This window comes from Pseudopodoces humilis, chromosome 12 (assembly GCF_049639895.1).
Source record: "Pseudopodoces humilis isolate 2021_Gansu_Grassland_sample_001 chromosome 12, ASM4963989v1, whole genome shotgun sequence".
Lineage (NCBI taxonomy): Eukaryota > Metazoa > Chordata > Aves > Passeriformes > Paridae > Pseudopodoces > Pseudopodoces humilis.
The window spans coordinates 413,611-435,371 of NC_142211.1; the positions used below are offsets into that span (position 1 = coordinate 413,611).

Sequence of the window (21,761 nt, forward strand, 5' to 3'; positions counted from 1 at the left end):
GCCCTGGAACTCCTAGCAAAACAACATTCACAAATGAGAGCTTTTGTGTATCAAAACAGACTAGCTCTCGATTATCTGCTAGCCGAGGAGGGAGGAGTGTGTGGCAGATACAACGAATCTGAGTGTTGTATGGAAATAGACGATTACGGGGAAACAATAAAAGGATTGGCTGCTGAAATAAAGAAAGTAGCGCATGTACCAGTCCAAAAATGGAATTCAATCCTACAATCCTCCTGGTGGGACCAAATATTCGGGCAAGGGGCTTGGTGGAAGAAGCTAGAATTCTTCATAGTTTGTTCAATTGCCGGAATCATTTTCCTTCCCTGCTTAATTCCTTGCTTCATCAGACTAATTCACTCTGTTGTGCAAGGAATGCAGATTGCCACCCTTCCAATCGATCCTGAGAAGGCACAAGGGAAACCTACTTCCCTCTCTAAACTAATGAAATTAGAGGAGGAAAAGGAAAACAAAAACGCAATGAAGGCTTTAAAGAATTTTGAAAATAAACATAACCTGGCACAAGAATATTGTGGGAATTCGTTAACGGACTGGGAAGAAAATGAATGTGAGTGAAAATTATAGTCCTTCCCCCGTAGAATTGGATAAAATAACACGAATTTTTAATGTGATGGATTATTAGGCGGGGGACTGTGATAAATGAACTTATAAAAATTCGTAGAGATCTAAATAAATATATTTGTAGCGATAATAATATAAAATATAAAGTACAGTGTGGCCCACAAGTCCTTCCCAGATCTAGTCGCGAATTCCCACTCGAGAGATAACGATCCTAGCCGCCGCCCATCAACGGAAAAGAATGAGCAGGACATGGGCCATCAGGCTGACAAAGGGACGAGCTCGGACGAGATACTCATCACCGGACCTGAACACCCCGCCTTGCAGGCCACTGTTGGGGAAGCAATCAGGCAGACAAAGGGAAAAAGTCCAGCCGAGATATCCATCAGCTCCAACCCGGATCCAACCATCCTATCCAGATGGCCTGAACCAAAATGAAATCAAGGAACACTCAGAACTTCTTTACATATGAGGAGACTCTGCCCGGACGTCTATTTGACTCTATTCTCCAACACCAAGAAATCAATTCATCCAACAATCAAGGACCCTTGGTGAATGGTGCCTGCCTGGAATTTGGCCTCAGGACACAAAATCCCTATAAAAACCCCGGACAGTCTACCCTCCTTCGTGGATTTGGGAACACCTATACCTTTGGGTATAGACCCCTGTCCACCCAGCGCTGCGCTGTTTATTTTATTGTGGTTTTTCATCATTGTTTATTTTTATTATAAAAATTGTTTTATAATAAATTGTTCTTTTATTTAACCCAAATTTGCCTTTGCATTTATAACATTTTGTTGTAAAAAGGCAGAATTGGCAGGTTTTAGTTATGAAGCCAATTCTGCAACTCCTATCTTGTGGGGAACCCCCCCACCAGTCTGTGGTCTGTTGTGGAGAGCTAGAATTGGCAGGTTCTAATCCTGAGGTAAATTCTGCAGCTGCTGCCTTGTGTGGATGGTGTTGTCCCTATGCAGGCCTAAGTATTTATCATGCAGCTTCCTCTGTGGGGGCTATAAGAAAACTTTACGGGTAAGAGTTTTATTATCTTTCCTTGGTTAATTTGTTAGTCATCTCCCTACACCTAAGATGGACTTGATGGGAAAAATTTGGACAGGGAGCAATTGGTTACTAAAAAAATGTGATTGGCTTAAGGCAGTGGCATTGCTTGCCGCTGAACTGGATCATGTTTAAAAGCAAAATCACTGGAACAAAAGGAGGGAAAATGGTAAAGCAACAATTGACATAGACAGTCCTCCTGCAGGGATATACAGTCACCTGTTTTGTTTGGGCAAGCTTTGCACAAAATATTAGGAGAGTTTACTCCACCCTCAGGAGTTAAGTTGTTTCAGTAGGTGGATGTTAAACAAAGTCATGCTAAAGGAGTTTTGGTGCAAGAGCATGGGGGAACACAGAGGCCTGTTGCCTATTTTTCTAAACTGTTAAACCCGATAGCCAGAGGCTGGCCCCATTGTCTGCAGAACTGCGCAGCCACAGCTCTGATGGTGGCTGAGGCCCGAAACCTGACAAGGGGAGGGTATCTGAATGTTAAAGTTTCACATCAGATTAAAGCTTTGTTAACTGAGAGAGCCTCTAAGTGGATGACCAGCGCTCGGTTATTACAGTATGAATTTTGTTTAATGGAACAGGAGGATACAGAATTTAAAAGCAGGGAAGGGTTTAACCCAGGCTCCTGTTTGAACGGCCCTGAAGCAGGAGGCCAGGAAGAAAACCATGACTGCAATCAGGTGGTAGACCCCAGCAAGGGAAGATTTGGGAGATACTCCCTGGCCTGAGGGAGAAAATGTGTTTATTGATGGGTCTTCAAGGGTGATAGAAGGAAGACGATTTACAGGATACTCTGTCCTGAATGGAAAACAATTAAAGGAAGGGGGAAGGTTACCACCCACCTGGTCAGCTCAGACAGCGGAGCTGTATGCTCTTGTGAGAGCATGTGAATTATATCAAAACAAGACAGTAAATGTTTTTACTTATTCTAAATATGCATATGGTGTGATACAGGCATTTGGGAAACTGTGGGAAGAAAGAGGTTTATTAACCTGCAGAGGAAAAACGTTGGCTCATGAGAACTTAATCTCCCGCCTATTAGAGGTGGTGAATTTACCAAAAAAGATAGCAATAATACACATCAAGGGACACCAGGCAGGGTGCTCGGAAGAGGCAATAGGAAACAGACTGGCTGATGAAGAAGCTCGGAAAGCTGCATTGTTGCCAGAAATCTTTAAGTTACTTCCCTTGCTCCCAGTAACTGCCCCCTTGCCAGAGAAGCTGTCTTTTCCACCAGAAGAACTTGAGATAGTTAAAAAGAGTGGGGCAGAGGAAAGAGGGGGCAATTGGTTTACAAGAGATGGTAAGTAGTGGATACCGAAAGCTTTAGCCTCACAGCTGTTAAAACAGCTCCACGAAGGGAGTCATTGGGGCTCCTGAGGGATATCAGAAGCCTTCCTCAAAATGTATGCTGCTGTAGGTCTTTTTGCTCTGGCAAAAAAACGAGCTGTTGATGGTTGTTTGATTTGTGCTAAGACAAATAACAAAGTTACAAAGAAACTGGCGGGGGGGGGGGGGGGGGGGGGGGGGGGGGGGAGGGCCTTGGGCTGTATGTCCCTTCCAAAGATGCCAAGTAGATTTTACTGAGATGCCCCGGGTGGGGAGATTTAAATATATTTTGGTAACAGTATGTCAGTTAACAGGGTGGCCAGAAGCCTTCCCAGCTGTTTCAGCAACTACAGGGTCAGTTATTAAAGTATTTTTTGGAACAAATAATTCCAAGATATGGGATGGTGGAAGCAATAGACTCAGATAGAGGAACTCATTTTACTGGAAAAATTCTTAAAGGACTAATGACTGCTTTAGGGATACAATGGAACCTCCACACTCCCTGGCACCCCAAAAGCTCAGGCCAGGTTGAAAGGATGAATGGAGAAATAAAAAAACATCTTCTGAAGCTAGTGATAGAAACGAAAATGCCATGGCTCTTACCACTGGCTCTAGCAAGAATAAGGACCAGACCCAGGGAAGATATTCAGCTATCTCTTTTTGAATTGATGTTTGGAATTCCTTATCCTTGTAATTCTCAGCCTGCAGCGGGGGTAGAGATAAGTGATGTATATCTAAAACAGTATGTGGCTCGGATACTGTCTCTTGTGAAATCTCTTCAACAGGAAACTCAGCTGACACAGACCCTGCCTTTGGACTTTGCTGTGCATAATATCCAACCAGGAGACTGGATCTAAGTTAAGGAGTGGAAAGAAGCACCATTGGTGGCTAAGTGGCGTGGACCTTTCCAGGTGTTGCTGACCACAGAAACAGCCGTCAAGACAGCTGAACACGAGTGGAATCATCACATTTGGGTCAAGGTCTCTAAAGCTCCAGAGGTTTGGACATCTCAGCTGGAGGAGAAGGATGGGAAGCCGTGACTGACACTCCGCAGGAGTGGATTGGAGCAGTAGCTGTGTGTTGACATCGGGGGCAGCCCCGAGTGCCTACCCACAGACTGCCTGCTAAAATAGTCTGTATGGGCATCCCTACTCTCAAATCTCCAGTCACTGGGGGCCAATCCTCGCTGTCATTGCTTTCTTTATGCTAAGCTCTTTCTGTGACTTCACTTGCCACAGGTGGTGCAAAAGACATCGTGAAAGTGAAAATTAGGTTAGGAAATTAGATTATTACACTGCTAGAATGTTTCTCTTAATAAGCTTACTTTTATATTATCAGTTAGGTAGGGGCCAAAAGTGGGAAAATAATTTTTTAACCTTAAGAGAAGTAGCAAAAACCTTTAACCTTAGCAATAGTTGGGTCTGCGGAGGGCCAGGGGGATCTGAAAACTGGTCATGGGTGGCCAGCCCAGTCGAACCTAAATGGTGGGTTAGCACACTGAGTGAAGTCCATAATGGAACACGATTTTGGGACAAAGAAGGAAGTCCATGGCAGCTTCATTCTTCTGAAAGAGGCATTTATTGTCTAAATATAAGAGGAAGCATATATGTGAGAAAAAGCGTTTGTGACTGGACTTTATCTTTGGGTTTAGATTGTTGGACTCCCAACTGCCCTCCTTATGACTGTTCCAGATATCGAGGCAGATAGAATCAAATGCATGTTAAGCTCACTAATGGTAGCTGGGTAAGATGTTCCTTCCATAATTACCAAAAGGATTTTGAAGGCTGTAAAGCAGTGGGGAAGGATAAGTTTTTTGACCCTTTATTTTTAAGCTGCCCCCAGGATAATTCCACAAGTCAGACACATGTTGTCTGAGACTACCAGTGGAAATGGCAACACCGGAATGGAACTCAAACCCTTTTCAATAGGTTCTGGTCCAGATCTAACAAAACAGATCTGGGATGTGATTGCAAGTGGAAACCTCATGTGGGAGCTTGGAAATGCAAATACTGTGATTCTTATGGCAAGACAACTATTGTTGGGGGACCACTAGGCCCCGGAAGCAAGCTGTATTTTGACCCACCAGTTGATGATGGAAATTAGCAAGGTCCCTTTGCCAATGGGACCTGGGCTTTAAAGGGGCATTACTGGATTTGTGGCCAATATGCTTACTGCAGGTTACCCCCAAACTGGTCAGGAATATGTTATGTGGGGTATATTAGACCAGTGCTCTTTCTGATACCACAAGTTCAAGGAAATCAGTTAGGAATCAAAGTATATGATGATCTAATTAGAGAGAAGCGGTCCATTGATACATCCCTGGTTGGAAAGAGCACCCAAAAGTGGGGAAAAGATGAATGGCCACCTGAACGAATCATACAACACTATGGACCAGCTACCTGGAACCCAAATGAATTAATATCAGGTGCCAGAGAACCCATTTATAATCTAAATTGGATAATTAGGTTGCAAGCTATCTTTGAAATAATAATCAATCAGACAGCTACAGCTCTTGACCTTCTTGCTGACCAGTCTACTCAGATGAGAAATGCAACATTTCATCATTGGATGGTATTAGACTATTGGCAGAAGAAGGGGGAGTGTGTGGCAAATTAAATGACTCAAACTGGTGTTTGCAAATAGATGACAAGGGAAAGGTGGTGAAGCATAACAAAAGGAGTAAGTTAGCTCACGTACCCATCCGAATATGAAAAGGATGAGAATGTGACATGTTTTCATGGTTACCTGGTGGCCTATGGGTTAAACAAATTTTTTTTCCTCTTATGTGTTGTAGCAACTCTAATCTTTTTACCATGCATGATCCCTTGCTTAGTACAACTTATTCAACATATGATCAAATGATGCAGGTAGTAGCCATGCCTACTGATCCAGACATGGCTAGAAAAGGACAGAAAGTGATGCCAATGCAAATAATTGCAAAACCAAAAAAGACCCAAGAACAAGAAATTAAGTAAATGATAACTAAAGTTTGTTAAGACAATTATTAAAAATTAAAAGAGGTAGGATTGAGAGGAATGACAGGTTTGTCTTTACAAACAAGCTGTGGGTCTGCTGATAACATGAAACTATCACTGAGAGATAAAAGAAACAATGGGATGGATTCCACTGAAAGATGAAAGGGACACTGGGGAAACACCATAAATTCCACAAGAGTTAAGAATTAAGAGCGGGGGGGTTACACATTAGAGGGGAATCTTAGGTATTAGGCATTCTGGGAAGTCTGTACCTCTCAAGTACCTCAGCTAATGGGGAAAGAGAGAGGGACATGCGGCTGGGAAATTAGGATAAAAAGGAGGCTGTGCCCTTCAAAAATCAAGAGACCCCAGGGTGATAGTAAAAGGTTTTAAAATCTTAGAAAGTTCAGGGACTTCGAAAGAAAGTTAGGCTTGGCAAGCCCTGGGAAAGGTAGGCCCTGAGAAATGTTAGACCTTGTACTTGCTAAAGATCATGTCAAACTGCACCTGTGTAACCAGTAGATGATCATGATACAATTGTTAGATATGATTAGGTATAATTATTGTTTAAAGAACATGAGGAACAATGTTAGAGGGTTGAGGGGGGATCACGAGAAATTCACACTTGGGTAAAAACAGTATATACAATAGAACAATGTAAGTTTAATAATTAATATGTAAGTTGTATAACGATAGAGTATAAAACATGTTCAGTTCAAAACCAAGATGGGTCAGATTTGGCAGTGTACCCCTGACACCCAGAGCTCTTAATAAAGCATCTTCATATAATCATTCCATGATTATGTGTGTTCCTGAACGCTAACAAGGGGAATGGCTCATGGCCTCTCCCTTTATTCAAATAAATTAAAAGGACTCCTCTGTCTCCTTTTTGGACATAAACCTCTGGTGTTTGTGGATTAATTTTCTTGACACCATCAATTTATAAAGGGGCAGAACCAATGTGTATTCCTGTAGTGATAGGAAGATCTCAACAGGTGTATGTGTTGGAGGCTGTTATAAACGTAATAGCAAAATAAGGTTAATATAAAAACCAATTTATTATAAAACAATTTCAATCATAAGCAACGAGAGAAAAAAACACAATAAAATAAATCAGCGCAGCGCCGGGTGGACAGGGGTCTGCACCCAGAGGTACAGATTTTCCCAAATCCACGAAGGAGGGATTGCAGTCAGGGGTTTTTATAAGGATTTTCGTATCCTGAGGCAAAACCCGGAGTGGGCACAGTCTAACAAAGAGTCTAGATGTGCGGTTGAATAGATTTCCCGGATCCATCATCCATCGAGCTGAGTCAATAGTCAACTGGGCAGAGTCCTTTCACATGCGAATGGTTCTGGGTGCCTTCTGATTGCATCTTTTGGTTGGACTCCCAGGGTGGAGTGTCTAGGTCGGTGTGAAGCAGATGGATATCTCAGCCGGGCTACTCTCATTGTCTGGCTTGATTGCCTGTGTCCTGCTCTTTATCTCGGGCTGATAAGTGTTGCTGTGGATCGTTACCGCCTGACTCGGGAAGGAATCTTTAGATCATACTACATTTTATATCTTTACATTATTATAAATATAACATATATTTCTTTATTCTCCTTCACGAATTTTTATCCAATGCCACATTTATCACAGAGGCTGAGGTGATTCTAACAGGGTTTAGGGTTTATCCTTTTGGATATACTTTTGTTGGGGTTTAGGATTTATCCTTTTGTTCCTTTCGATCATGGAATTTTGTCACAGAGGTTGCTAGGAAACAATAACTATCAATACTTAAGAGAGACAAAAGAAGTTGTCCCAGGAAGGGTTCGGCTGGCTGCTCTCTTATCTGAGGTTTTTCTCTTGGAGGGGCAGAGATACCACGAGACTTTGGCTGGGGAAAAAAGGGCTAGGAACAGCTCCTAGGCTCACTTCACTCTCAGTATTTAGAGAGGAAGGAGACTGCAGTTGCCATGGGAAGAATTCACCTCCACTGCATGGTTCTGTCTTCTGCTGCTTTCTACCATGAGTGGAGCTCTGCTCGTAAGAGTGGCCATTGCACTGGGACCTTGTTAATACTCTACCTCACTAAAAAAACAACTTTCACCATCTGCTCAGATGCCTCAAGGGAAAACCCCAGGAACCCGACCCCTTTCCCGTCCCAGGGAGACTTTCCCTTGCCATGCTGGGGAGCTGGGCTGCCTCTGTCCCACCCCCGCCATTTTTTGCCACTGCTTTGAGGTTTCTTTGCTACACTGTAACTCATACCCCCTGCCTGCCTGGACACCCTGCGGTCCAGCTACAGCTGCCAAGTTCCTGATACATCTCATCCAGCACTCTGGGACTTTGCTCACCCCTGCCTTCCCAGCTTGCTAATCTGAGGTTCCTGCTACAGCTCCTTTTGCTATCCAGAGGGGGCACTGGGATTGGCTACCCCTGGGGGTTTGTAGAGGAAGACCTGTTTCCATCCCTTCCGCCAAGCCCGTCCGCCATTGTCCACATGGAGGGAGACTGCCGAAACTCGTGCCACAACTCCCCCTGCAGCCACGGGGGAGTAATCGCACCCACCCTGCCAGCTGTGACCGTAACTACACTGTGATACATGGCATGAATAAATTTGTGCTAAAGTTATAATCTTGTCTGATAAGAATCCTAGCATATGTCCAGGAAACCTCCGTCCGATAAGATTACAGCGATATGCACCAAAATCAGCATGAATATTTTTCTGCAAGGAGTATATTCCAAGGGACCCCTGAAAAGCCTGAAAACATATAAAAGCACCGTGTGACAGTCACAGTTTGTGAAAAACAGTGGAAGGTGCTATAGAGCCCCTCTGTCTCACCCAACGCTGTTCGCCCAGTACAGCATCGATCTGATTTTTGCTGGTGGCTTTTACAATTGTATTTTGATTACAGAATAAATTCTTTTTATTAATCAAACTGGCTACTCATTTATAACAGACTGGTGACCGCGATGCGATGTAACTTCGGGTCTGCGACTCTTCCTCTCCGACCAGGAGGTGCCCCACTATTTATTAGTGGACTAACTGTGGGAGACCAGCAACCCCATTGCATCTGAACATTGAATTAAAGTAAAAGCCATAAGCAAGAGAGAGAGAAACAAGTTCGGTGTTCCCAGGGGCCCATAGAGGACCCAAAGAGAAGTCTTTGGAACCGCGGTATATTCTACTCATAATTCTACGTGCACAGAGACCCACACGGGAAACAGGAGGCTGTAAGTACCGCTGATTGAGTAGGTGTGACTGAGCGTATGAATGAGACCTGACATAGTCATGGAGCGAGAGCTGACTCCCAATAAACTGTAGTTCCTATATCCTGCAAGGGGTAAGGTCGGTGAAGGGAGGAAGTGAGTCTGAAGACACTCATTACATATGTAAAATCCCAATTTTGGGGGAAGGAGTCCAGAGATTGGTCCCGGGGGGGGGGGGGGCGGGGTGGGCTAAAAGGAAACGTACATTCTCAGGAATTTGAGGGACAGGTAAGCCTTTTAACCTAGGACTGGGGAGGTCCAGGGGAGAGAGAAGGAGAGAAAATAAAAGGGAGCATATTACCAATCAGAACTCCATGGGATGGTGTTGGAGTCTGAGATACAGATTGAGTGCCCTTGTTTCTAATACTTAGTTATAGGATTCAAAAAAACACTGAATTTCATATAATATGAAATTCATGAGCATGTTTTCATGGTGATACATGAGAACAAATGCTAAGGTTAGATAGGAAAAGTGTAAGTGTGTAGATTAGAAAGTTTCTTAAATCACTGGGTGAAAAAGTAGTTTAGAGAACAAGAGACAAGATGGAGGATTTAGGGTGTTGTCTCTTGTCCTTCTTTCTTCTTCACGTTCTTCTCCTAGGGGTTTTTGGGTGGTAGTAGGTGATTGGGTAAAAAATGCCGCAGTGCAGCACACAGGTGTTGGGTCATTGGGTCACTAATAAAAATAATTTAGTTGGCATCTGTTAATTGGGTAAATGGACATAGAAAAGACCTTGAAGAAGATCTTTGTTAGCCATTTTACCCCTTTTCTATCTTAGTGCACGTAGCTCTTTGTACCTTGTAATGCTGATAAGAAAAAATAAATAACTGAGACTGAACAAGAGAAAACTGCCTCCGTCTCATCAATCTTCAGTTCAAAGGGAAAAAGAACCCAAATCCAAAAGTCCTTAATGAGACAGGACGGTTCCCCGCCAGCTGGAAGATCGGTAAAAACGGAAACGGGACTGACTGGGAAAGGTGAGTACCGGCCAATTGAAAATCAGTATGTGTGACTGAATAAGACGCAACATGAAACTGTAGAGCAATTGCAAACCCCCCCTGAAGCGTGTTTTTCAGTATCCTACTGAAGACCTGGACACTGAGGGGAGAAGTGATTGAGAATTAGACTGAAACATTTAGTAAAATGGGGCAGAGAAAAAGTAAAACCCAGAGAGGATTCCAAGAAAAGTCCTCAGGAGAAAGGATGAGGGAAATCCCAGAAATTCCACCAGATAGCCCACTGGGGTTTTTGTTAGAAAACTGTGAAGATTTGCCCTCAAGAGAAGGAAAATCTAAAGAGAAGGTGATTCATTATTGTATAGAAGTTTGGGGGGGGGAAGGAGATTAGAAGCCATTTGATCTGGCCCATGTTTGGGTCCTTCGAGGGCTGGGTGTGTCAAGCACTAAATATTTATGTAAATAGTAAAGAACCCTCAGATCAGGAGGAGAGAGACTGCAAAAATATGGATAAGATCAGCAGCTAGGTTATTTACCGTTAACACCAGGAAACCATTTGAGACCGAGAATGAGGCTTGGGATCCACTTGACAACCTACCCCCCCTGTATCTGGAGCCTCAGCCTCAGCTCATTCAGCCTCCACAATTGCCAACCCAACCCCCACCTCAGCCTGCGCAGACCTGCGGCTCCCCTTAAGGTAACTTGTTCTCTCCCTCCAAGGAGGACACGGAGAAAAATAAGAAAAAAAATTAGTAGTGAGAATAGCGAGATTGATGAGGATAGGGAAAAGGGACAGAACCTTCTCCCGCTGAGGGAAGTACCGACAGCACCAGGGGTAATCGGATATGTTAATGTCCCCCTTAACACTGGGGATGTTCGAGCCTTCAAAAAGGAGATGGGTAAGCTGATGGATGACCCTCTGGGGGTGTCAGACAGGTGAGACTGGTTTTTGGGACCCAGTATGTATACGTGGGATGATATGCAGGCTATACTAAGGACGTTGCTTACTACCGAGAAGAGGGAGATGATCAGACAGGCAGGAATGAGAGAATGGGAGCGCAGAAATCCACAAGGGGTACCTAGAAACCAGAAGTGGCCAAACCAAAGAGCCGGGTGGGATGCTCAGACAGAAGGGGGTCATCGAAACATGACAGATTTAAGGGATATGATAATACAAGGGGTCCAGGAAGCTGTTCCCCGGGGGCAGAACATTAGCAAAGTATTTGGAGAATGTCAGGAAAAAGACGGATCTCCTACAGACTGGCTCAAAAGATTACGGAAAAGCCTGCAAATGTATTCATTGGTAGACCCTAATTCTCCAATAGGAGAAGCATTGTTAAAAACACAATTTGTAGCAAAATCATGGGAAGATATACAAAAGAAACTTGAAAAGTTGGAAAACTGTCAAGAGAGAGGATTACAGGAATTGTTGAGAGAAGCACAGAAAGTTTATGTAAGGAAGGATGAGGAAAAACAGAAGGTTCAAGCAAAAATATTAGTTGCAGCTGTTAAAGAAGTTGAAAAGCAAGAGCACCCCCGAAGCCCTGTAAGATCAGTACAGAACCAGGGAAGCCAAAAGAAGCAGTCTGTCCCACAAAAAGGGACATCAGAGTGTCCTCAAGACAGATGTCCTGAATGCTATTATTGCAAGAAAAAAGGGCATCTAAAAAAGAATTGTAGAAAAAGAATGCAGGATAAGAGGATCTTTCAAGAGGACTAGGAGCGTCAGGGGCTCTTTATTTTGGGGTCCAAACCACCACCCGAGCCCTTGATAAAATTTAAAATAGGACCCCAAAAGGAAGAGGTATTTTTTCTGATTAATACAGGGGCCGAACAGAGTACTGTTCAAAAATTGCCAAGAGGATGCATGAAAAGTAAAGATACAATGATAGTAGTAGGGGCAAAAGGGGAACCCTTTAAAGTCCCAGTTATTAGAGATGTAGAAATAGAGTCAGAAACTAAGATTTGTTTAGGAAATATGTTGCTTGTTGAAGAGGCAAATTATAATTTATTAGGAAGAGATCTTATTGCAGCTCTGGGAATAAGCTTGACAGTACAAGGAAAAGATCTAGTAAGCCTGTACAGTCTAACTCAAGAGGATGAGAGTAAAATTGATCCTCAGGTCTGGCACACTCAAGGAGAAATCAGAAGGTTGGAAATGGAGCCAATTTTCATTGAAATACAAAGGCCAGAAGACCCAATTAGGGTCAAACAATATCCCATTTCTATGGAAGGGAGAAAGGGATTAAAACCTGTAATTGATGAATTAATAAAAAGGGGGACTCGGGAGCCTTGCATGTCGAGGCACAACACCCCCATCTTATCAGTACGGAAAACTGATGGAACCTATAGGTTAGTTCAAGATCTGAGGGCAGTAAACCAAAGGACAAAAACATGTTTTCCAGTGGTTGCAAACCCATACACCCTTCTGAACCAAATTTCTCCAGAAGACACCTGGTATAGTGTAATAGATCTGAAAGATGCCTTCTGGACTTGTCCCTTAGCAAAAAATAGTTGGGATTATTTTGCCTTTCAGTGGGAAGACCCGGAGACAAAAAGAAAACAACAGCTTAGGTGGACAGTGATCCCCCAGGGGTTTGTTGATTCTCCCAATTTATTTGGACGAGCACTGGAGCAGCTATTAAGTCAGTTTGTGCCAACAGAGGGAACCAAGCTCTTGCAATATGTTGATGACTTATTAATAGCCTATCAGAAGGAAGATGAAGTAAGGGCAAACACAATAGCATTGTTAAATTTCTTAGGGAAGAAAGGGTTAAAGGTATCAAAATCGAAGTTACAGTTTACTGAACCAGAGGTAAAGTACCTAGGGCACTAGATTACAAAAGGGAAAAAGAAATTAGACCCTGAAAGAGTGGCTGGAATTGTTGCATTACCACCCCCGCAGACAAAAAGAGAAGTTAGACAACTATTGGGACTTTTAGGGTATTGCAGGCAATGGATTGAAGGGTATAGTGAGAAAGTAAAATTCTTATATGAGAAATTGACTACTGAGAGAGTAAAATGGACAGAGCAAGATGAAAGAGGATTTAGAGAATTAAAGGGGGCTCTTATAACAGCTCCAGTATTAAGCCTTCCTGATGTAAAGAGGCAGTTTCAGCTGTTTGTAGATGTTAACAACCATACTGCTCATGGAGCATTAACACAGGATTGGGCCAGAACTAAAAAACCTGTGGGGTATATGCCGAAGCTTTTAGACCCCATAAGCTGAGGCTGGCCCACTTGCTTACAAGCAATAGTAGCAGTGGCACTATTAGTAGAAGAGGCCAAAAAGATCACCTTTGGAGCTCTACTAATAGTATATACCACTCACAATGTAAGAAGCATTTTGCAACAGAAAGCAGACAAATGGCTCACAGATGCTAGGCTTTTAAAATATGAGGCTATACTAATTCATTCACCTGACCTGGAATAGCGAATAACTACTGCTCAAAATCCAGCACAGTTCCTATTTGGTGAGCCACTGGAGGTATATAATCATAATTGTGCAGAAGTGGTGGAATTACAAAGAAAGATAAGACTAGATTTAGAAGAAGAAGAAATAGAGGAAGGAGAAAAGTGGTTTGTGGATGGGTCCTCGAGAGTCAGAGAATGGAAAAGAAGATCAGGATATGCAATAATAGATGGAATGTCAGGAGAAGTGGTAGACTCAGGACCCTTAAGTGCTAGTTCGTCAGCACAAGCTTGCGAACTGTGTGCAGTTTTACAAATGCTTAAAAGGTTAAAAGAAAAGAAAGGGACAATTTTTATGGACTCCAAATATGCCTTTGGGGTAGTCCACACCTTTGGGAAAATTTGGGAAGAAAGAGGTTATGATGGTTTGGCATTTAAGAAAAAAAAAGAAAAAAAACCCACAGAAATGAAGGCTTTGAGAGAGAGGCTGCTGGGAGTTTTTTCTCTGTCTGCGACCTGGTCAATAGCTGGCTATTTCTGAGAATTGACAGTGTTGTTCACAATAGAGAAATGAGGTCAACACTGTGAATACCACCTTTTAAACCTAAGCCCGGGACTTTCTATCTCTCTTTGTTTCTGGCTTTGAAAGGTAACAGAACTCCGGCTGGCTCCCATCCCCTCCGCCCACGGGGCTTTCCTCCCAGGCTGGGGCCAGGCTCTGCTGCAGCCTTCCCAGGAAGCCTCTGGGTCTTCTTCCAGCAGGGTGGCTGAAGCTTTTCTCATGGAGGCCTCAGCCCTAGACACTGCCGAGCTGAAATCCAACACCATGAATACCTAGCTGCAGCTTGAGCCAGATTTTAACTCTTTCACTAGCCAGATGAGACCTGCAGATTTAATCCTTTTTCCAGAAAGAGGGAGACAGTGATCAACATGTAAAGAGACAACATAAACAGTCAAAGTCAATGAAGGAAGGAATCAAGCCTCAGATGGGAAGAGAATGAGGAAATGCTTTAATGAGCTGAAATATTCTTTTGGTAAGGCCATGGAGATGGACAAAAATGTTCTGAAAAACTCCTTTAATTCATGAAAGAGTATTTGGGGGAATGTGTTGCTGTATTTTATATATTGGTAAAGGTCTGTCTGCACAAACCAGCCTCTGGGATAAGTCGCAATATTAAAGGCTAAAATCCTTGAAACTTGCCTGTAGAAAGTAAAACAATGTTCCTGTGTACAAGGATAAGAATGTAAACTTGTGTGTACTAGCCAATAGTAGCTTGCTCTGCCCGCAGACCCTGTAGAACCCTATAAAAGGTGTTCTAAAGATAGAAATAAACGGCATTCACAATTACTTCTGTGAAGACTGGTGAACAGCTCGGGGGTCTTTCAATATCTGGCGCTCAGACCAAGGACACCCCTGCGGGCAGAGGGGCTTTGGAGTCAGCGGAGTGGATCTGGGCATTAGACGTCGCGGGCTTGGATCGGCACCGGATAGGCAGCCTGAGCGTGGTGAGACGCTGAGCGGTAGGACGTGGAAAGTCAGGCTGCTGGGGGGGGCCCAGGCAGGCAAGGGTGTGGTAGAAGGGTCGCAACCTTCCCCCTTGCGGGTTGCCGTCAGCATGGATGTGGAATTTGAGGCGGCAGATAAACTGCTTCTCTGCATCCTCGTTAAACGAGGCGAAGCAGCCCAGGAAAAGGACCTGGATATGCTCATTATATGGGCTAATTGTCATGGGCATTTGCAGTGCCCACACTGCTTTTTGCGGTGCAAGAACGGACTGATATATCGGCTCTGATATGGGAAACGGCAATTACGGAAAAGAGCAAGAACACTGTGTCTCTCGGTTGAACTTGGCAGATTGTAATTAATACCTTAAAAGACAGAAAAGCAAGATATACTGAGGCTGTGAGCTCCGTAATTCTACCTGCGTCACAGCGGCAGATGCCTTTACCTCCCACTGTTGCAGGCACTCCTATCTGTGCTGCTCATGGAGAGAGGGAGGGAGAGTCAAAGAGAAGAAAATAATGAGAAAAAAAGTTCCACAGCGAACGCTGAAACAACGAACAGAATCTGTTCAGTTATGGCAGGATGTGATACATCCAGAAATATTTGCTTCATTTTTGGAGTCACTTTTAGCATTACAATCTTATTTAAGTTCCATCTTTACCACCCTGGAAGAAAAGAAGCCAAATTTAGATTGGTTTCCACCCGAACCAGGGGGACATGGGGGAGCGAGGTGGGTGCAGAGAACAAAGGCACCCTCGGGGTAGAAGCAGCGCAAGAAAAGTTCCAAGGCCACGCTGATAAGCTGCAATGATCACCGCTGTTAGCACCTGGCCGCGAGAGACTTTTCGTGTAACATCGCCTGCTTCTGTAAAATCGTGCCCTTTTTTTCCTCTATCGGCGAACAACAAGAGAGATTGAGAGAAAAAACTGCATTTGTTAAAGTTAACTTTGTGAGGTTTTGGTTTTTTTTTCTTTCTCTCCATTTTTCTTCTCTGCGAGAGTACATGGAGAATGTGAAGAAAGAGAAGAGCAGCAGAGAGCAGCAGCAGGTCGGGCAGTCAAACCCCACCCTGCTCCCTCTCTAAGAAGAAGCGTCGGGATTGTACTTAGTTTGTTAAAAAGTCGTGATTTATTGGGTTTTCAAAATGTTTTTATTTACCATTTTAGAGTTAATTCTGTGTTTTAAGTAATTATGAGTTTATGCAATTGCAGTTTTTAGAGTGTTAGTGGAGAAATTATTGTGAGTCTTTGACAGTGGAAAAAAAAAAAAAAAAAGAGAGAGAAAAAGTGTTTAACAGAAGTTGCCTTGCAATAACTGGTTTTAGAACCCAAGGTTAAAATATGGTGTGATTTACAGCTTCTAGGAAAACCTTCCAATTAATGTTATCTACAGAAGAGATTTATGGTTTAAAAAAAAAAAAAAAATTAGTTAAGAGAACTTTACTGTACAAGACAAAGTTAAGTAAAAGTATATATTATCCATTTGCTTGTTTTTTCCACAATTTTAATAAGGTAATTTTAATGTGAGTCCTTTTGTTATATAAAACACATATAACTGCATATACACCAATTTGGATTTTGGATTTTAGTTTAAAAATTGGACCTGATGCTTCTGAAAAGTGCTACAAAAGCTAAATGGCAGCTTGCCAATTCCTGTGTTGTTGTGGTTTTTCTCCAGAAAAACTACACTTTAAAATCCTAACCAATTTAAACATATACTAGGCAAATTCCTGTTATGAATAAGTATTTTTAGTAACATTTGCAGTTATTGTGGGTTATTCTTAAAGTTAGATGACATAGAATTTGTTACATTTTTATAATCTTTATAGTGAATCCATGTTATTGTTATATTGTGTTTGAAAGGTATATATCAAACTTTTAGTTGCTTTTTTGTAGTAACAGAATAAGATTAAGTTATGTTTTTATTTAGTATAGATTAAGTGTTAATAGAATTAAGGATAGTTAAGTTTTATAATGTTTAGGCTTGAATGTTTTTAAGTTAAGTTTTCTAACTTAGATATTCTTTTAAGGTTAAGTTTGTTATTTCCTTTTGTCATAAATAATTATTGTTAGGTTTAAATATTGTTTAATTTAAATTGTTTTATGTTTTATTGGAGACACTTGTTTAAACTGCAAAGTATAGTTATTTTCCTAGAGAGATGAAGACAGCCACAACTGAAACAGCAGTGATGGAACACTGGTGAACACCTGTTTGTGGATGGAGGTGAATGCAGTCTGTGACACCCTTGACTTCACTGGGAGTTCTATTGGTTGTTGCAATCTCTGCAGTTTTTGTTTGTTATAGCTTTCTTATTTTTCAGTGTTTCCAGAATTTTAAGAAGATGTATCATTGTTGAAGATCAGCTGCCATGGGAGAGGCTTCAGATTAAACCAACTGCTGCATGGTTTAATTGGTCTGGTACCTAAGGCTTCTGATAATTTGCTTTGTACAAATTCATTTTAACAGTTTGCTGTGCTGTAAGCATCTCATAGCTGCTACTATTGAGAACCTTGTTCTAGAAATATGTTAAGAGGCATCTTTCCAGTTTAAAGCCAGGCCCTGGCCAAGCCTTGACTTTACCTGGGTGGAATGTTTGCCAGCAGACCCAGATGTTTTCTGTACCAAATCAGTATTTGAGTCACTTTTTGGCTCAGCAATCTGACCCTATTAATATGACAGCTGGATCAATTTTGAAGTGGGCTTGGAGAATCATTTCCGGAGATGATTACCCAATCCTTCACTGATCTTTTTTTGTTTCTGTTTGTTTGCTAACTATGGGATGCTGGTGCAGTGTTTTAGTAATTAATAGTAGTTTTATATTACATATGTTATTAATAATGTTTATGATTTAATTGATTTTTAACTGGTATAAGTTCTTATTAATTGTGTATATGGTTTTGTGTTGATGTTGATGTTTGTGGCAGAAGTACATCTCATTTTATTTTTTTTTAAGAAAACGGGGGAAATGGATGCCCTAAAAGCATTTGATTAGTGTAATTCATTAACTTCAAGGAGAGAAGTGTCTGTGTTTTGTTGGCAGGTTCAAAAAGGTCACCTGTCCATCTGACCAGACTGTCTGCCTCTGAACACATGAGATCCAGTGAACAGAGATGTCATCACACAGCCTTGGTACTCCACACATGGATCAGAAGTGGACCTGTCAGGACACAGTTGTGTCTGAACACTATACAGACAGTTGCCAACAGAAATTTTATGTTGTTATTGTGATGTTGTGTCTCTACCAATTTTTCAGGTATCCTTTGTTTTAAGATTTAGAAGGATCTGAAGAACAACTTGAACATCAAAGCCCTCAGTCACCGATCAGCTGCCAGCTGACATCACGGGAGCAGTGAACATTCCAGGACTGAATCGTGTTAGAGAAATTCTGTAGAAGATCTAAGAAGTGTAGAGACTCCATTTAACTGTCTATAAAGCAAATTGTAGTTGTGTTTTTATCCTTTCAGCAAATTGCTTTCACGCTTAGACTACGTATATACCAGAGCACGTGTGTTAAAAATAGTTAGATAATAGTTTAAGATAAAGAGTTTAGCCTGTGTAGTAATTGTTATGTTAGTATAAAGTATAAGTATTCCCCCTTCAAGAGCTAGTGTAAGCATCTTTGAAAGTTCATTTAACGTTAAAGTTTTAGCTGTGAGTTTGCAAATATGATGTCATTTACATGGAACCAACTGCTTATGGTAATTGTGATGTGTATAGTCCCAACCGTCTGCTAACCAACATCCAAAAGTGACAGAACGTATGGGTCACTCTGGCACATTGAACTGGCCAAAGGTCAATGTGTTTGAGCCTAGCCACACCTGGAGATCCTTTTTGCACCTGTCTCATGGGAGTCCCTGAATGGGATCCTCCAGCATTTAAAGGTTTAATTAGTAACGAGACTCGACTGAATCGATTGGCAATGTTGCAAGAATGCAGTCGCACTGTTGGCTTCACATTAAGACAACTTGAAGCCTGTTGGCAAGCAAAAATTACCAAAGTTCTCAATGTTACAACCCTCAGAAGAATTAGATTTGTTAAGTTCCACCAATACCTCAGGTGGATGGATAATGTTTGAACCCCCGACAAAAAGTCATTCTAACAAAGTAATGTGGCACTGAGCTGCAGTCAACCCTATAGCTGATCTTGTTACTACCATTGAAAGTAAAGCCTTTATTTGTGGTGCAATCTCATAGGACAATTACCAAAGTGATTACCTAGTTCCATCTTCCTCATCTGTGGAGATAGAGCATGGAATTAGATTCCTGCTAGTCCACAGAGGACCCTGTTATCTTGGGAAACTAACTTTGTTCCACCCAAGTTTACATCAATTGTTGAATGTAACTAGCAAAATGAAAAACATCAAACAGTCAAAGCGAAGCCTGAATGAATTAAGGCCTAGCAACTCTAAAAAGGCTCGCTTGCTAGACTAAGGAAGGATTGAACTTAACATCCACGATGTTAAGTGAGCTTTCAGCCGATGTGAGTAGTGTGTCATGCAGTATTATGAAATCGAGCTGCAATTGACTTTTTGCTCTTAGCACAAGGACATGGTGGTGAAGAGTTTGAAGGCATGTGCTGCTTGGATCTTACTGATCATTCAGCTTCCATCCATAAGCAACTACAACAGCTACAGGATGGGTTACATGCCCTGAAGGAAGATAGTGACCCCATTGGAAGCTGGTTCGCCAGCTGGGGCATCACCGGATGGTTAAGGTCTCTTGTGCTAGAAGGGGGACGGACTTTACTTATAATGTTAATTGAGATGACAGTTTAAGTTGTTTGTTATCTTATCCAAAGCCTGGTTTGTGCAAAAAGAGAAAGGGGGAATTGTTGCTGTATTTTATATATTGGTAAAGGTCTGTCTGCACAAACCAGCCTCTGGGATAAGTCGCAATATTAAAGGCTAAAATCCTTGAAACTTGCCTGTAGAAAGTAAAACAATGTTCCTGTGTACAAGGATAAGAATGTAAACTTGTGTGTACTAGCCAATAGTAGCTTGCTCTGCCCGCAGACCCTGTAGAACCCTATAAAAGGTGTGCTAAAGATAGAAATAAACGGCATTCACAATTACTTCTGTGAAGACTGGTGAACAGCTCGGGGGTCTTTCAATAGGAATGAAGTATTTCAAAGTGTAGATCTGAGCAAAGGTAATCCACTGATGAAGCTGAGCAGATGGGGAAGTAGTTGTGATCCTAAGAGATGCTGGAATAGAGAAAAAAAAAAAGTGAGAGTTGCTGAAGACTCATGGCCCCCAGGAAAAAAAAGAGAAAACCTCTGTTCCCAGAGATGATCACAGAAACAGATGAAGAGAACTTTTGCTTTTGAATAACTCATCCTTAAAATGACACCCCTTGAGTTCATGGCCCATGAACACATCTCAGAGTGGTGTGAAATGGGAGGATGATCTGATGGCAGAGTTTTCCAGGCGGCTGACATCATGGGAATGAAAAGCCATGAGAAAACTGTTATCTTGTGGAGAACTCTCCATGGAATGACAAAAGGAAACTTCTTTTCTCTACAAAGACTGATGAAAAGACTATTGTATAGTTGGTACTGTTTTAACCACCAGGTTTTGTCTCTGTGTTGTCAGTTGGACAAAGGAAAGGTTGGGTGGTGGGGAGGAAGGGTTTCTGAAGGTTTTTTTCTGGTTTTTTATTCTTGTAGTTTTGTTAATAAACTTTCCTTATTCCTTTTAAGTTTTAAGCCTGTTTTGCCCTTCTCCTGATCCATATCTCACAGCAAGAGATGAGTAAATTTTCTGGTGATTTTTACCTAGTGCTTTAAAACCACCACATTATTTAGTGTATTGGCTGGGAAACGAAATTGGCGAATCTAAGCTAATACAGAAGAAGATGTCTGTTCCCAGAGATGAAGATGATCACAGAGACAGATGAAGAGAACCTTTGCTTTTGAACAGCTAATCCTTAAAACACTACCCCAATAAGTTGACATGGCTTGTGAACTCAACTCTGGGAAGGCTGTGAAAATTGGAGGTACTTCACGATTGTGTAGGGAAACATTTTAACAGAGTAAAAGCATGATATTTTAGTAAAAGACTGTCTGCACAACCCAGCTTTCAATCCAGGCAACAATATTAAAGGCAGTGTCCTTGAAACTCTCCTGGAACAGCGAGAATAAAGAAAAACAATGGCATTGTGTACTTGGAAAAGAATGCAAAACAATATGTGTTAACCAATAGTAGCTTGTTAAGTCCCGCGAGCCCTGTCGGACCCTATAAAGTGTGCTAAAGATAGAAATAAACTGTGTTCGCTATACTTCTATGAAGACTCAGTGAATAGTCTGAGCGGTTCTCCATTAAGATTGCAGATTTTCCAGGCAGCTGCTATTCGTGGAAATTAAAAAGCCATGAGAGAACTGTTTCTTGTGGAGAAGTCTCCATGGCATGGCAAGAGAAACTCCTCTCCCTACAAGAACTGACGAAAGACTATTGTAGAGGTGGTAACGGATTGAAAATCCCAGGTTTTGTCTCTACATTGTCAGTTGGGAAAGAAAAGAAGTCAGGCAGGGGGAGGAAAAGTGTTCTGAAGGTTTTATTCTGATTCTTATTTTTCTTTTAGTCCTGTTAATTAAGTTTTCTTTATACCTTTTAAGTTTTGAGACTGCTTTGCCCTCCTCCTAACTCATATCTCACAGCAGGAAATGACTAAAGAGTTCTAGTAGGTGCAATGG

The 21,761-nt window shown here is 42.0% G+C and overlaps 1 protein-coding gene and 1 pseudogene across 1 annotated transcript in view; one reads left to right on the plus strand and one right to left on the minus strand.

Annotated features, from left to right (window-relative positions):
- LOC148183260 (mitochondrial nicotinamide adenine dinucleotide transporter SLC25A51-like) overlaps nt 1-21,761 on the minus strand; it is a 94,820-nt gene that overhangs the window by 35,640 nt on the left and 37,419 nt on the right. The window lies entirely within an intron of this gene.
- Nucleotides 11,117-11,927, plus strand: LOC148183261 (uncharacterized; annotated as a pseudogene).